Source organism: Hypanus sabinus, chromosome 1, assembly GCF_030144855.1.
Source record: "Hypanus sabinus isolate sHypSab1 chromosome 1, sHypSab1.hap1, whole genome shotgun sequence".
Lineage (NCBI taxonomy): Eukaryota > Metazoa > Chordata > Chondrichthyes > Myliobatiformes > Dasyatidae > Hypanus > Hypanus sabinus.
Window position 1 is genome coordinate 30,021,609 of NC_082706.1, and position 14,135 is coordinate 30,035,743.

Genomic DNA, 14,135 nt, shown 5'->3' on the forward strand with positions numbered 1-14,135 from the left:
TTCACAGGTACTGATGTCAGGTACGTATACAGCTGCAAACAGCACTCTTTTAAGCTTCAAATTTTTCACTCAGTCCGCAAGGGTCAAACATCTTCCGATTCTATGACACATCTTTCTAAATATTTAACGCCATTGTTTACCAGCAGAGGCTCGCCACCGCTTGGCATACTTTCCAATCACTCCGATATAACACCATGATTTCTCTGGTGAAGGCCCTTTCGTTTCGACATGTCAAGTGCACTGATACTCAGCCTGCTGGCTGCATTGATGTCCTGTCTTCTGCCTGCCCACTTTGACAGTCTGAATGCACGAAATTTTTGATTGCATGTTTATTTTCTTACCATCCGCCCTGTCTTTAGTTCATTCACTTCGGAAGCCAGACCCCGAGCAAATTAGTTTAAACCTTCCGAAAATTCTCCAACAGTCCGTCCCGCGAGAGTATTTGTCCCACTCAGATCCGGTGCAATCCATCATTTTTGAACAGATCATAGATCCGAATGATCCATTATCATAAAACCATGCCCACGGAACCAGCCTCTCAGCCACTCATTAATCTGCAGAATCATCATGTTTCTATCCTCAGTGGCTCACGGCACTGACAGCAATTGAAAAATTACTATCTTGGTGTCCTGCTTTTCCGTTTTCTAACTCGTCTCTAAATTCTCCCATTCGGAAATTTCTGTGTTTTGTTCTTCTTTAGCTCATTGATACCAATATATCCCAACATCTGGCTGTTATCGCTCCATCGACAATATGTTTGTGGTCGAGTTCGGAGGTGTCTCTCATCCTGATACGTGGGGGTGGGGCTGAGGGGGGCAACATACTAATGGGTGTGTCGTTCAAGTCCACAGATGTCCTGTCTGTTTCTATGACTATTCAGACCCCCATCACTACTGCCCGCTTCTTTCCCCTCTTCCTTTACAGCAACACGAACTTATGCTCCAAGCCACTGACCCAGTCGGCGTGGCATCCCCTTGGGAGGACACCCCCATCTCGGAGAACAGTATCCAAGACGTTATAATTATTATTGAAGTTAATGGCCGTATGGGTGCTCTATGCTTTCTGCCTATTCACATTTAAACTTCTCATAGAACGTAGAACAGCACAGTACAGGTCATTCGGCCCACAATGTTGAGAGGGCACTTAAACCCTGCCTCCAATAGAACCCCCACCTTAAATTCCTCGATATACTTGTCTAGCTGTCCCTTAAATTTCACTAGTATACCTGCTTCTACCAATGAATCTGGTAGTGCATTCCACGCATAAACCACTCTCTTGAGTAAAAAACATTCCTCTAATATCCCCTTTGAACTTCCCACCCCTTACAAAGCCATGTCCTCTTGTATTGAGCAGTGGTGCTTTGCGAAAAAGACACTGGCTGTCAACTATATCTATTTATCTTAATATCTTTTATGCCACTATCATATCTCCCCTCATCCTCCTTCTCTCCAAAGAGTAAAGCCGTAGCTCCTTTAATCTCTGATCATAATGCAAACTCTCTTACCAGTGAACATCTTGGTTATTCTCCACTGTTCCCTTTCCAGAGCACCACATGTTTCCTATAGTGAGGCGACCAGAACTGGCCACAGTACTGCAAGTGTGGCCTAACCGGAGTTTTATAGAGCTGCGTCATCACCTCGCAACTCTTAAGATCTAGCCCTCGACGTATGAAATCTAACACCCCATAAACATTCATAAATACCCTATCTATCCTCTTACCTACCCTATCTACCCTATTCTTACTTACCCTATCTACCTGTCAGGCAACTTTCAGGGATCTGTGGACATGTACCCCAAATGCCTCTGCTGCTCCACACTACCAAATATCCTGCCATTTACTTTGTATTCTGCCTTGAAGTTTGTCCTTCCAAAGTGTACCACCTCACACTTCTCCGAGTTGAACTCTGTTTGCCGCTTCTGAGCGCACTTCTGCGTCCTATCAATTTTTCTCTGCAATCGTCGACAATACTCTACACTATGCACAACATCACCGGCCTTTATGTTGTCTGCAAACATGCCAACCCACCCTTCCACCCCCACATCCAGGTCGTTAACAAAATTCAGGAAAAGTAGAGGTCCAAGAACCGATAATTGTGGGACACCACTAGTCACAACACTCCAATCAGAAAGTACTCCCTCCACCACCACCCTCTGCTTTCTTCAGGCAAGCAAATTCTGAATCCGCCTGGCAAAACCGATTCTAACTTTCTGAATAAGCCTCTCCTGTGGTACCTGAGAGTCACTCAACTAGTCAACATCCGGGTGAATACTTCCCTGTACCTCTGATCGATTATAACCTCGCTGGCCCGGAGGAGTCGAGAGCTTTATAGTACTGCTCAAGATCCTTAACACGATGGTCAGGGAGCTGCAGCCCGATACTCTTGTAGCATATACAGTTCCTAGAGATTTCGGTGGCTCCCCGGCCTCCAAAATCCGGTATGAGCAATACACATCAGGCAGTTTGTACAGACGTGTTTTTTTTTTTGTCTTTTTACGTTTTAATAAGCTTCGCCAACCTTCGAGAAACTTCGAAATTGGGTCCTGTTCCTGGCACTGATTGGACTTTCGAAATTACTGTTTATTCCTTCAATAACCTGCTCGAGTCTGTCCGGGGAGGCTCAGACTCCATCATTTACAAACTGACATGTTATATTCTATCAACAACTTCTCACAAATAACGTCGTGTTTCGATATTATCTCTAGTCCAGAAAATTATCTGAAACAACATTGGTTTTCCTTAAAAAAACAGAAAGTGATGCAACTTCATCTCCGAAAGAGTCCCACAAAATTCAACCTCCAAACTCATGGCCGGAACGAACACTTTTCTCTTAAACTCTATTTAACCCATTTGAATCGGTCGTGTTTTTTTTTCCATATTTGAAATGCGCCATGAGAAATATTTCGTTGTTATTACGTTTTGACGAATTCGATATATTTCCAGTGCCGTAACATGGGCAGGCGGATTGGTCACTCAATTAACAATTTCAATGTTTGCTATCTTGATGTCTCTCTCCATGGTCAAATTGCATAGACGATGTCGCTCATACACAAGGGTCCAGCTTGGCCATTGAGGTACAGTGCCCTTCCGATAGTTACAATATACTAACAAATAAATTACTCACAAAATCAATTTAGATTTTATTTAACCTTTCCTGCTAATATTATGATATAGTTGCTTTCTGATCTTTTGCTTTCCGGCCTGCGTTTACCACAGCAAGACTCACTTTCTCTTGGGAATTTTCTAATCCAGCTGCCTGTACTTAAGTGAACATAAGACATCTGAGCAATGGTAGGCCACTCAACCCCATACACGTGACTTATTTCCATAACTGTTTATGCCCTAACTGATGAGGAAACTGTCATATTCCGCCTTATGTATACGCAGAAAATTGGCCTCCACCGAAATCTGTGGTAGACCATACCAGAGACTCACAAACCTTTTCAAATAAAAGGAAAAGGAATCCCCTATGCTCTCCACTTACGCATGCCCACCTGACAGGAATCATCCTCTCGGCACCCAAAGTATCTTGTCGTTTGACCTTTGAACATTCGGCAGATTTCAATGATATCGCACCGTGAGTGCAGGCGCAATGCAGATAGAGGCCTCTTATATGTCATCCCCTGAATAATTTTCGTGAACCTTCTGCAGACTCTTGCCAATGACATAATGCTCTTTTTGAGATATGACGTCCGAAATGGTTGACAATATTCAAAGCCCCAGTATGAATCGTGTCTTATAAAGGCTCAGCCCTACTTCGTTGTTTTTATATTCTATCCCAATTGAAATAAATGCCAACATTGCATTTAGTTTCTATACAACTGACTCAAACTAGTACTTTTGTACCGGGACACTACATTCACCTGCATCTCTGAAGTTTGAACATTTTCGAATTTTATATAATAGTCCGCAGCATGTATGCTTTTTCACGCTTTTCTCAACACGACATTTCAACTGCTTCTTTATTGCTCTCTCCTCCAAATTGTACAAGCGCTGCTACAAACGTATTGCTTCCTCAACAATACGTATCCCTCCAGCTGTTTTCATACCCTCCCTGCACGTTGCAAAAAATATTAATTCCGTTATGAACATAATTGACAATAAACGGAAAAGAAAATTGTTTTCACTATATTAACCACTGAGGAACACGAATAGTCTCCGGCAGCCAACCAGAAAAAGACCCTTTTATTCCCAATCCTGCTCCTGTCTGAGATCCATTCCGCTATCCTTCCCAGTACATTCGCTGTAATCCCATTAGATTTTTTTTTTTTTTTTGCAGCTATACCACATTTAGAAACACAACTCTATTTAGAATGTATAAGTGGCCTATCTGACATTCATAAATGGGCTACTGGTGTTTAATAAATATTTCAAAGATCTAAAATCCATTTCAATATATACGGGTCAAATTTGACCCGGAGCAGTTTCAATGTACAAAGACCACTAGCACCTCTACAAAAGTATACTGCATTAAAAAATATATTTTCATTTTTGCGCATTATTGATCATTTTAGGAAAATTCCTCAAAATTCGGCTAAAAATGGAATTTCAGGTGATTTTACTGCTATGCCAAATGTCAAAACAGGTTAACTTTGACCAGAACAGTACGTATGGGTTAACGAGCCCCATGTGTGGCACCTTATCCATCTTCTATTGAAAATCCAAGGGAAATGTTTCAACTTCCTTCCCTTTTCTTCCACCTTGATTGTTTCCTCCTCGAACAATTCTGCACATTTTCAGGTAAATGTTCCTTGACAGAAAACATGCTGCCTTTGACTTATTTTATCAGTAGTCTCAATGTACCCCAAAACGTCATCCGGACAATCTTTACAGCCTGCACCAGTCACTAATCTTCGGCTAACTAACCAGTAATTTCGGTTATTTTGATGTCCGCCAATCATAGAGAGTGGAGTAACATTTTTAAATTTCCTGCCCTCAGGCCAAAATTAAGTGATTCCCGCAAGAGCTTGACCAGTGCATCAGTTATCTCTTGAGCAAACTCTCTCAGGATTCTGGCATGTAATCCATCTCTTCCAATTGCCTTACAGTTGGTTGGCAGTTTTCATTGGATAGCAACATGACCCATTCCTAATGGCTAACCCTCACGGATATCCGGCATACTGCTTGTATTTTCCACAGTGTAGACCGATGCAAAGTACCAGTAAATGTCTTCTATCATTTCTGTGTCCCACATCACTACCGCATCGCTTCAATTCTCCAATGGCCCAATATCAACTCTCCCACCCTCTTTCTATGATTATAACGGTAAAAAAAATGTTTCGTATTCTGATTCATTAATTTAGAACTACTGCCTTCATATTTCATTTTTTCCATTCTTACGGTATTTAGATCCACTACCTTTTGTTGGATTTTAAAAGCTTTCCAATCATTTAAATTCTCCCTGATTAGGGTCCTACTTACTTCGCCCTTTCGAACATTGTCACTGCGGTACAACTTAACTATTTATTCTGTCTGCAAATGTTTCCGATCGTTGGTTTCTCTGTTTCTTTCTGAATTCCCGCTATTCATTTTCTCACGTCCGCTCAATTTCTACTTATGTTGTTGGCACTAATAGATACCACAATCTGACCGTAACCCTCTCTTTTCAGTATATTGTCCACGCATTCAGAAACATCCCGGACCCTGGCACCTGGGAGGCAAACTACTTACTGTGTTTCCTTTCCGCGTACTTAGAATCGCATATCTCTGCTCCAACCATCCAGATTCCTATTACTGCTGCCCTCCTCTTAAGATTCCTGCTCGACTTTGCCACAGGCAGAATCAACAGGGGAGGCACATTCGCTGTTGCTTTCGGCAGGTATATCGTCCTCTCAAATAGTACTCAATATGAAGTACTTATTGTTGAAGGGATATGATCGCAACAGGGCGCTCCACTATTTAGCTGCCTACTGTAACCTTTAGACAGATTTTGTCCCCCAAGGAGAATTAAAACATCCCTCTTCATTCAAAATTCCTATCTCTTGCGATTCTGCCGATCAGCCAGGCATAGAGATTGAACTCTTGATATATCATTTTTACAAGGCTTTCACTTGTTATATGTTCCTCTACATACAGACAATGCAGTACTGCGTGATTTTGCGAATTCCTGTCGAATAGTTTTAAATTATGACCTTGCGAAAATTTGGTAATGCATTCTCGTTACAAGATCTATCTCCATCCGTCTATCTAAAAGTAAAAGAAAATAGGTCACTATTCTCAAATTGCTTCTCAAGCGAAACATACGTCAATTGGTACAAAGAGTTAATCGCCTGGTAAAACAAACGGGAAGATCGACAGTGGAAATTTATGCTGTTGAGCGTTTTCGTATGTGGCTTCAAAAGTCATAAACGTGTTTATGTCTTGTTATTCATCCAACAAGCTTGGAAGGACAACATGTGTCAGGAATAAAATGGACCCATTTGTGATGCTGAGGTGTTGAAGGAATAATAGCGCCATGTAAAAGCACTTATGAATTTACTAAATAGCAAAGATTTTTATTGTATTTTTATGTTTTTATGGGAAACCTTGGAAAGAACGAAAAGCAATTTCAACAAAATTAATTAGGAATTAACCAAGGGCAATTCTCTTAAAATTACAGGAAGCAAACTGGAAATTGAACTGTTATTATTGGCAGAAAATTGAAGATTTTACCTGCTGCAAAGTGTTCGGTAACCGGAAGGCAGAGATTAATGATAATTAGCTATGAAGCAAATAGAAAAGATCAAAAGATAATTTGAGGCTTCATGTAATTGTGCAGGTCTGATGTGAAATTTATCTGAACTAAGTATCCAAACTGTTTCAGAACTGCAACTCATTGTTTCTTGTATGTGCGAAAGATATTATCAATCACACTGATATGACACTCGATACATAAAAGGCCAGAAAGTTTTCCCCACGTCTACGATTCATAACAATTCCCCATCATGATAAATTCAGGTGTCAGTGATTGATTTAGATTGGCCCAGTCATGACTGCAGCGAGCATATTTTGAATTTGCATAAGCCAATGTCATGCCGATTTGTTGAACAGAATCATGCAGTCCCCGAGATTAGAAATTTCCTTGAAGGCTGAACAAATCCATGTCCGCATCGGATAGCTCCCTGAACTAACCCTATTTCGCAAAATATATTCCGAATCGTACTCGGCCTTGATGATTCATGTACTCCATCGCATTCACTCTAAATGGTGTAATGTAACTTCCTCTTTTCCCCCGTAGTTCTCTCTGTATGGTCATATAAACTCGAAGCATTTGCACATCACATCAACCATGCAATTTGTAGTTTCAGAAACTCTGCTGAAAAATTTAGCTTCTAACAGCTACTTTACTATGCCTCTCAATATTATCAAAAATTTGGTTAACGTTTTCTCACTCAGTGAGTTATGTTTCCAATAAAGCAAAGACTGTACCACATCCAAAAAGTTATCTCTTACTTGTTGGAGAAGAAATCCATTTGAATTTCCTCCGCCTCGCACTTCAGCTAGTCGATATGTCTCCGAAAAAAACGCATTGCCTCTTCAACAATAATTTCCGCATCACTTCAAAACACCTTTAAATCTTCCAAGCCTACATATTCGTTTTACGAATGAAGAGGCCGAGAGGAGAAGGCGGTGTAACAAGGGCTGCACACTTCGCAGTACAGCTTGTAAATCACATGATTTACTGGAAATTCAGAAATTCAAAACTAGGAAATATCTGTACACAATTGCTAAGCTCAATTCGTAACCGTTCAGAAAGTAGTCTACCTCTTTATCCCTTCTACCATTGCATATGCTATTCATATTTTCCAGTTGCCAATTATGTGATTAAATTTGCTTAGACCGGGGGTCGGCAACCCGCGGCTCCGGAGCCACTTGTGGCTCTTTCACCTCTGCGCTGCGGCTCCCTGTGGCTTTGGGAAATAATTGGTCAGTATTTAATTAAAATGTATTTTATGTTAGTTTGTTAGCTTTTGAAATGTAATTCTAAATTTGAAGATTGTGGTGATCTTGTACAATCTAAATAAGACTTTGTGGCGACACATTTCCTGGCACATCCGAAACGGCTCACAATTAGCCAGCATTCAGGCTAAGGGAGATAGCCTACGGGGGTTTGTGAGTACGCGCCTTTTGCAGCATCCGCGCCCATGGGGGCTGGGTTGAGGGAGGCTTAAAAGCAAGGCTGTCTAGATCGAATAAAGTTATTCGACTGCAGTTTACTGATTGCGTGAGCACACCGCTACAAATTGTTTTTATCGCTATTAATATACGTCACCACTGCCAATACCTGACACCCGTCAGTGCGCGATTTCTTTAATTTTTCGATCCAAGGTAAGCCAACTATGGAGAATTCTAAAAAAAGAAAAGTGACTGAAGAAAACAGAACGTTTAATGATACGAGGGCAGATTCATTTGCTTTCACTGTTGACGAGACTGGTTTACCGGTATGCTTAATCAATACATCAATGAGAAACTAGCAAACAACAAAGAGTCAAATATCGCAAGGCATTTCCAGAATAAACAGGCAGCCTTTGCTCAAAAATATCCGGATGGAGATGAGAGAAAAAAAAGCCGTTTCGGAACTGATGCGGAAGGTTGATCTGAGCAAAAATCATTTCCAGAAATGGATGATGTCTGGAAAATCAACGACATACGCTAGTTATATTGCCGCTCAGGAAATAGTCAGGCACGGGAAGCAGTTTACAGATGGTGAATATATAAAAGAATCTTTCATTAAGATTTCAGAACATATATTCACGGACTTTAAAAACAAGAGTGAAATTGTGCAGAAAATCGGGGATATGCCCCTCTCTGCAAAGACTGTCAAAGACAGAACCATAAAAAATGGCAGAAGACATCACAAGACAGCAAATTAAAGACATCAATTCAGCTGTGGCCTACTCGATTGCCTGTGACGAGTCTAAAGACAACGGTGATATTGAACAAATAGCGTTGTTCTGCCGGTATGTAAACTCTGCCGGGCCACAGGAAGAACTGATTGAGTTGATACCTCTAAAAGACCAAACACGGTGGGAGGACATCTGTGAGGCTGTCTTGAATTGTTTAAGAGCCAAAGGAATAAAGACCACCCATCTGGTGTCAGTAGCTACTGATGGGGTACCGAATATGACGGGAACGCACAAGGGATTTGTGGCTTTACTGCAGAAGTCGCTGGACAGAAAGCTTTTCACTGCATCTTGCACCAAGAGGCACTGTGCGCTCAAACATTTCCTCCGGAATGCACAGAAGTAATGGATGTTGTCATTCAGATTGTCAATAAAATAATGGCAAAAAGTTTAAATCACCGTCAATTCCGTTTGTTACTGGACGAGCTGGAAAGCGCATATTCTGGTCTCCTGCTGCACAACAAAGTCCGGTGGCTGTCCAAAGGGGAGGTGCTGAAACGCTTTGTCGCGTGTCTGGAAGAAGTGAAAACTTTCCTGGGCAGCAAAGGGCTCACCTTTCCTGAGCTCGAACAGCCAGAGTGGCTGGAAAAGCTACACTTCATGGTAGACATGACAGCGCACCTGAACACGCTGAACACAGCTCTTCAGGGGAAAGGACACACAGCCCTGCACATGTTGGAGGATGTTTTGGCATTCGAGCGCAAGTTGACAGTGCTTGCCAGAGATTTACAGAAAGGCACTTTGTCTCACTTCCCCAATTTGAGAGAGTTCAAACAAGGTCACGATATGATAATTTCGGAGTATTTACATTCTGCAATCATCGCAATGCAAACATCGTTTGGGAAACGCTTCTGTGAGTTCAGAGAGGGAAAAAAACACATTATCCTTCCCGGTCACTCCCTTAAGCATCGATCCTTCCCTACTGAATACGACTGCATTGGCAGGTGTGAGTAAACCTGATCTTGAGATGGAACTGGCCGACATAGCCGACAAAGACATATGGGTGTCCAAGTTTAGACGCTTGACAGCAGACCTTGAAGATGTTGCCCGTCAGAAGGCCGTTCTTGCTCAGAATCACAAATGGAGTGATATTGAAAACCTCCTAAAACCGGACAAACTTGTGTTCGAAACATGGAATGCTATGCCCGACATTTATGTAAACATGAAAAAGTATACGCTTGGAGTCCTGTCGATCTTTGGATCCACATATGTATGTGAGCAGGTGTTCTCCAACATGAACTTTATTAAAAAAACATCGCGCACGCCGCACAGATGACAGCTTGCGATCCTGTGTAAAGATGAAGGTGACGTCATACAGCCCTGATGTGCAGACGCTGTGCGCTGAGGTCCAGGAGCATAAATCCCATTAACCAAGTATGATAAATATTTTAATTGCCTATTATTTTACGTATATTCATATTTTTATTCATAGTCCTTTTATTTTTCAGGCTGACAGCTGGCTGATGTTATTTTTGGTTTGCTGCTGGCGGACAATTTAAGTTCGGCGTTTTTCATAAATACAAGAAGGACTCAAATAGACATTGAGTATTTTACTTAAAAGTAACCTTCAACCCAACGTCTTTTTTTCGCAGTTCAAAATGTTATTGTTGCATGCAGAAATGTAATTTCGTTTTCTCTGCAGGAGTTCATCAATTTCATAAATGCAACACATTATAGTTTGTTTATACATAGCATAAAGGCAAAAAAACACGTTGTATGCAATGTTATTTCATTTTAAATGTCAAACGGGTTTTGCGGCTCCCAGTGTTTTCTTTTCTGTGGGAAACGGGTCCAAGTGGCTCTTTCAGTGGTAAAGCTTGCTGACCCCTGGCTTAGACCATGTGAGGATTCTCTACAACACTACTTGCCCCATCCACCTATTTTCAGTTCGTCCACAAACCTCGGCAAAATGCAATCAATTCTTTCATCAAAACTATTGACATGTGTTGTGAGAGGAAGTGACCCAACACCGAAACTCACAGGACACCATTTAAAAGTAGCTAGTCAGCCAAAGTTCTATATATAGTAGGATTTTTCCTGCAATACTATGGACTCCTTTGGTAGCCTCATATGCAGCACACTGCTAAACGCCTTGTTAAAATACTAGCGAACAAAATTTACTCATTCACACTTCACTATCCTATTTATTATTATTGTCAAATAATTTCAACAAATGATAACTTGTCAGGTAAGATTCCCCCTTAGGGAGACCATGCTGATTTTTATCTACTTTATTACGTGCTTCGAATTACCTCCAAAACTCATTGTTAATTAAGAACAATCACATATTTTTTTTGACAAATAAAATCAGGCTTCTCAATTTCCTGTATTTTCCAATCGTTCCTTCTTGAACAGTAAAGCGCCATTTGCAACTATTCAGTCATTTGGAACCGTTCCAGAATCATGTCTCCACAATCTTTTCAGCGACCTCTTTCAGAACCCTGGGGTGTACAAAATCTCGTGCAGAGGATTTACCTTCTTCACACTGTTCTGCTTCCGAAACTTCTTGCCCGTGATGACACTGACTTCCAGCCTTGACAGTCTCGAATTAATGCTAATGTCCTCCACAGGGAAGACTGACACATAATACCGAATATGTCTGACCGACAATTTTTTACCACGGTTATTTCGTTTCTAGCATTATGTTTGAGAGGTCCGAAAAATATTCTTGGCACTGTTTTATTCTTATATAATTGGGAGCTAAAAGCTTAACCTCTGTAATATTGTTGTTTGCTGACCTTCATATTATACCTTTTCTTTCATTGCTTTAGTAAATTTCCCTGTTTTTTTTAATGTCTCCTAGTCTTGTAGCCTCCCGGTTTTTGCTACAGTTACGCATCCCGTTACTGGATAACTTACCAGCAAAGATAGAGAGGTCCGTTGAAGTCTGATGTCACTATTTTCAAACGTTTTTATTTATAAAGGGGCACAAAAGTAAGGTTAATACAAACATTCAGATAATGCACGTCGTCAATACTCAAGCTAAAGCGCGGGTATAGTAATAATCATCATTAAGAAATGAGCTCTACGGTTGTCTAGGGGATAATATATTGTCCGTTGGAAATATAAAAGTCACTCAGAAGTCTGCAGGCTTCAGCCTTTTGGGAATCGCTGGATTTCACGAGGGGCGACAGAGAGAGAGAGATTGGGGAGAAGAGGAAAGACTTGCCGGGTCTTTATGAAGCTTCCGTTGAATCGGAGGAGCGTTGGTTCCCCCCCGATGTTAGTTAAAAGCGGTTTTCCGTGATTCCAGCCACAAATTCCAATCCCGGAATCTAACGCACGTGGCTTCCTTCAAAATGGCTTCCCGCTACGGCGGGATCACTCTCTCGTGTCTTCTTGGTGCGCCTGAAGGGGCTGTCCCCCTTAGGCTCTCCTTTATGCTTCCTCACGTGGTCGCAGGTGTCAATCAGGTTGGGAAGATGCAATCTCTCTCTCAACCAGCCCACTTTGCCCGAGGGCTTGCAACGTAGTCTCCATGAGACAATAGTCACTGTCACCTTATTTTGCATCCCGGGTGGTACACAGCGGTTAAAACGGAGTGGTACACAGTCTTACAGGATTTTTGAATCTAACACAATACACAAGTTTTTCTTTTCACAGAGTACTACCGTTATACATTCAAGTCAGTATTTAAATAGTTAACGATTACAGAGTCCCTTTCTTTAATATCTTAACATCGCGTACCGTACTGAAGTCTTGTAGCATCAGACTTCAATTCAATAACCACCTATTTAATTTTTTTTTCTTCTTCAAGGAGATGTGACCTTAGCTTAGGTGCATTTACAAAAGTTTATGCGAATACTAATCGTTTCAGTCGTTTTACTTAACCAGCAGATCTCCAAAGGGGCTGTCTTTATTATTCACAGGCTTTGGCGCAAACCCGTTCAACCTGCTTTGCTGGTTAACAATGGCATCCCCATTAACCGTCGCCTCTTTTCCGGCGAGCCCCCCCCCCCCCGTGGGGAACTTGAGTAATTTAGCGTGGTGAACTCCCGCCCGCCTCGTTCAGCGGGGTTTTTTGAGCAACACCATGCCCCAAACTTAGACCATTTTCACCCAATTCTTTGATTTTACCCAGGTGGCTGGCCCTTTTATCAGTACCCATCAGGCTATTGGTGTTTAATTCGAACTCTTCGCTCAAGCAGCATTTCGAAGGCGGCTTCATCACACCCCATCCTGGCATAACAATAGAGTGGGGGGCCCCGCTATCTCCAGGCTCACTCTGGGAGCGATATGCCAGGTTTAAGATTTCTTCCTTCGATTTGGAAACTACAGACTTTCCGTTTCCTTCAATAACAATCCTCATCCACCCATTCTTAAATTCTGCGTTAACTTTGAACCCACCTTCGAGTACAAACACCGGGGAACTCACACTTCCCACGGTTACCAAGGTTAACCCATTTCCCACTGAACCAAGTCTATCTAACCCACAAGGACGGCCGCCCCGTTCCCCTGAATCAGATACCTCAGACTTCTTCTGAGCTCCGTTACCAGGTTCAGCACCACGTGCATCCTCATCTTGGAAACTCTCAAACGGGACATTGGCCTCTTCCAGAGTTTCAACACCCGTACCTTTTTCAAATTCTAATTTCCCCCTATCCTCCCAGTTACGCTCTGGGCAGCTCCCACCCGGGGAAGGCGCAACTCTGCGAGCTGAAACAACTTCCTCGGCCTTTTCAGCAGAGTCCTTCGAGGCAAGGGTACCCTTTCCGTCTAGGACTGCTCTCACCTTATTATTGGGAACACCTTTAGAACTCTCAAGTTCTTCAAACAATTCTGCCACACCAGACAGATCATCCATGTCCAACTCTGGACCTTTTAACAGCTTTAACTGTTTCTCATATTTTTTTTCTCCGTTTAGGACCTTTCTCTTCGCTAAGGGCAGATCTATCTCCACTCCCTTACCCCCTTTCACTTTACTACTCTTCGTCTTACCACCCTCTAAACCCTCATGGCACAGGGTCAGCAAAGACGTCTCAGCCGAATGAAAACTGGCCAGATATAAACAGCTCTCGTTCTCAGCTGCCTCTCCCGACAGGCTGCGAGTGACCGCGCCTGCGAGATAGTTCTTGGGCGCTAGGGGCGGGGCCACGACACTCGCCGGTTGGCAGGTCGGCAGGATTGCTGACCAAAACTTACCCCCTGCTAAGTCGTTTCCCAGCAGGATGTCCACGTCAGCTCTCGGGAATTCTGATGGCATTCCTATTTCAACTGATCCATACACCAGCTCACAATCCAGAATGACTTTATGT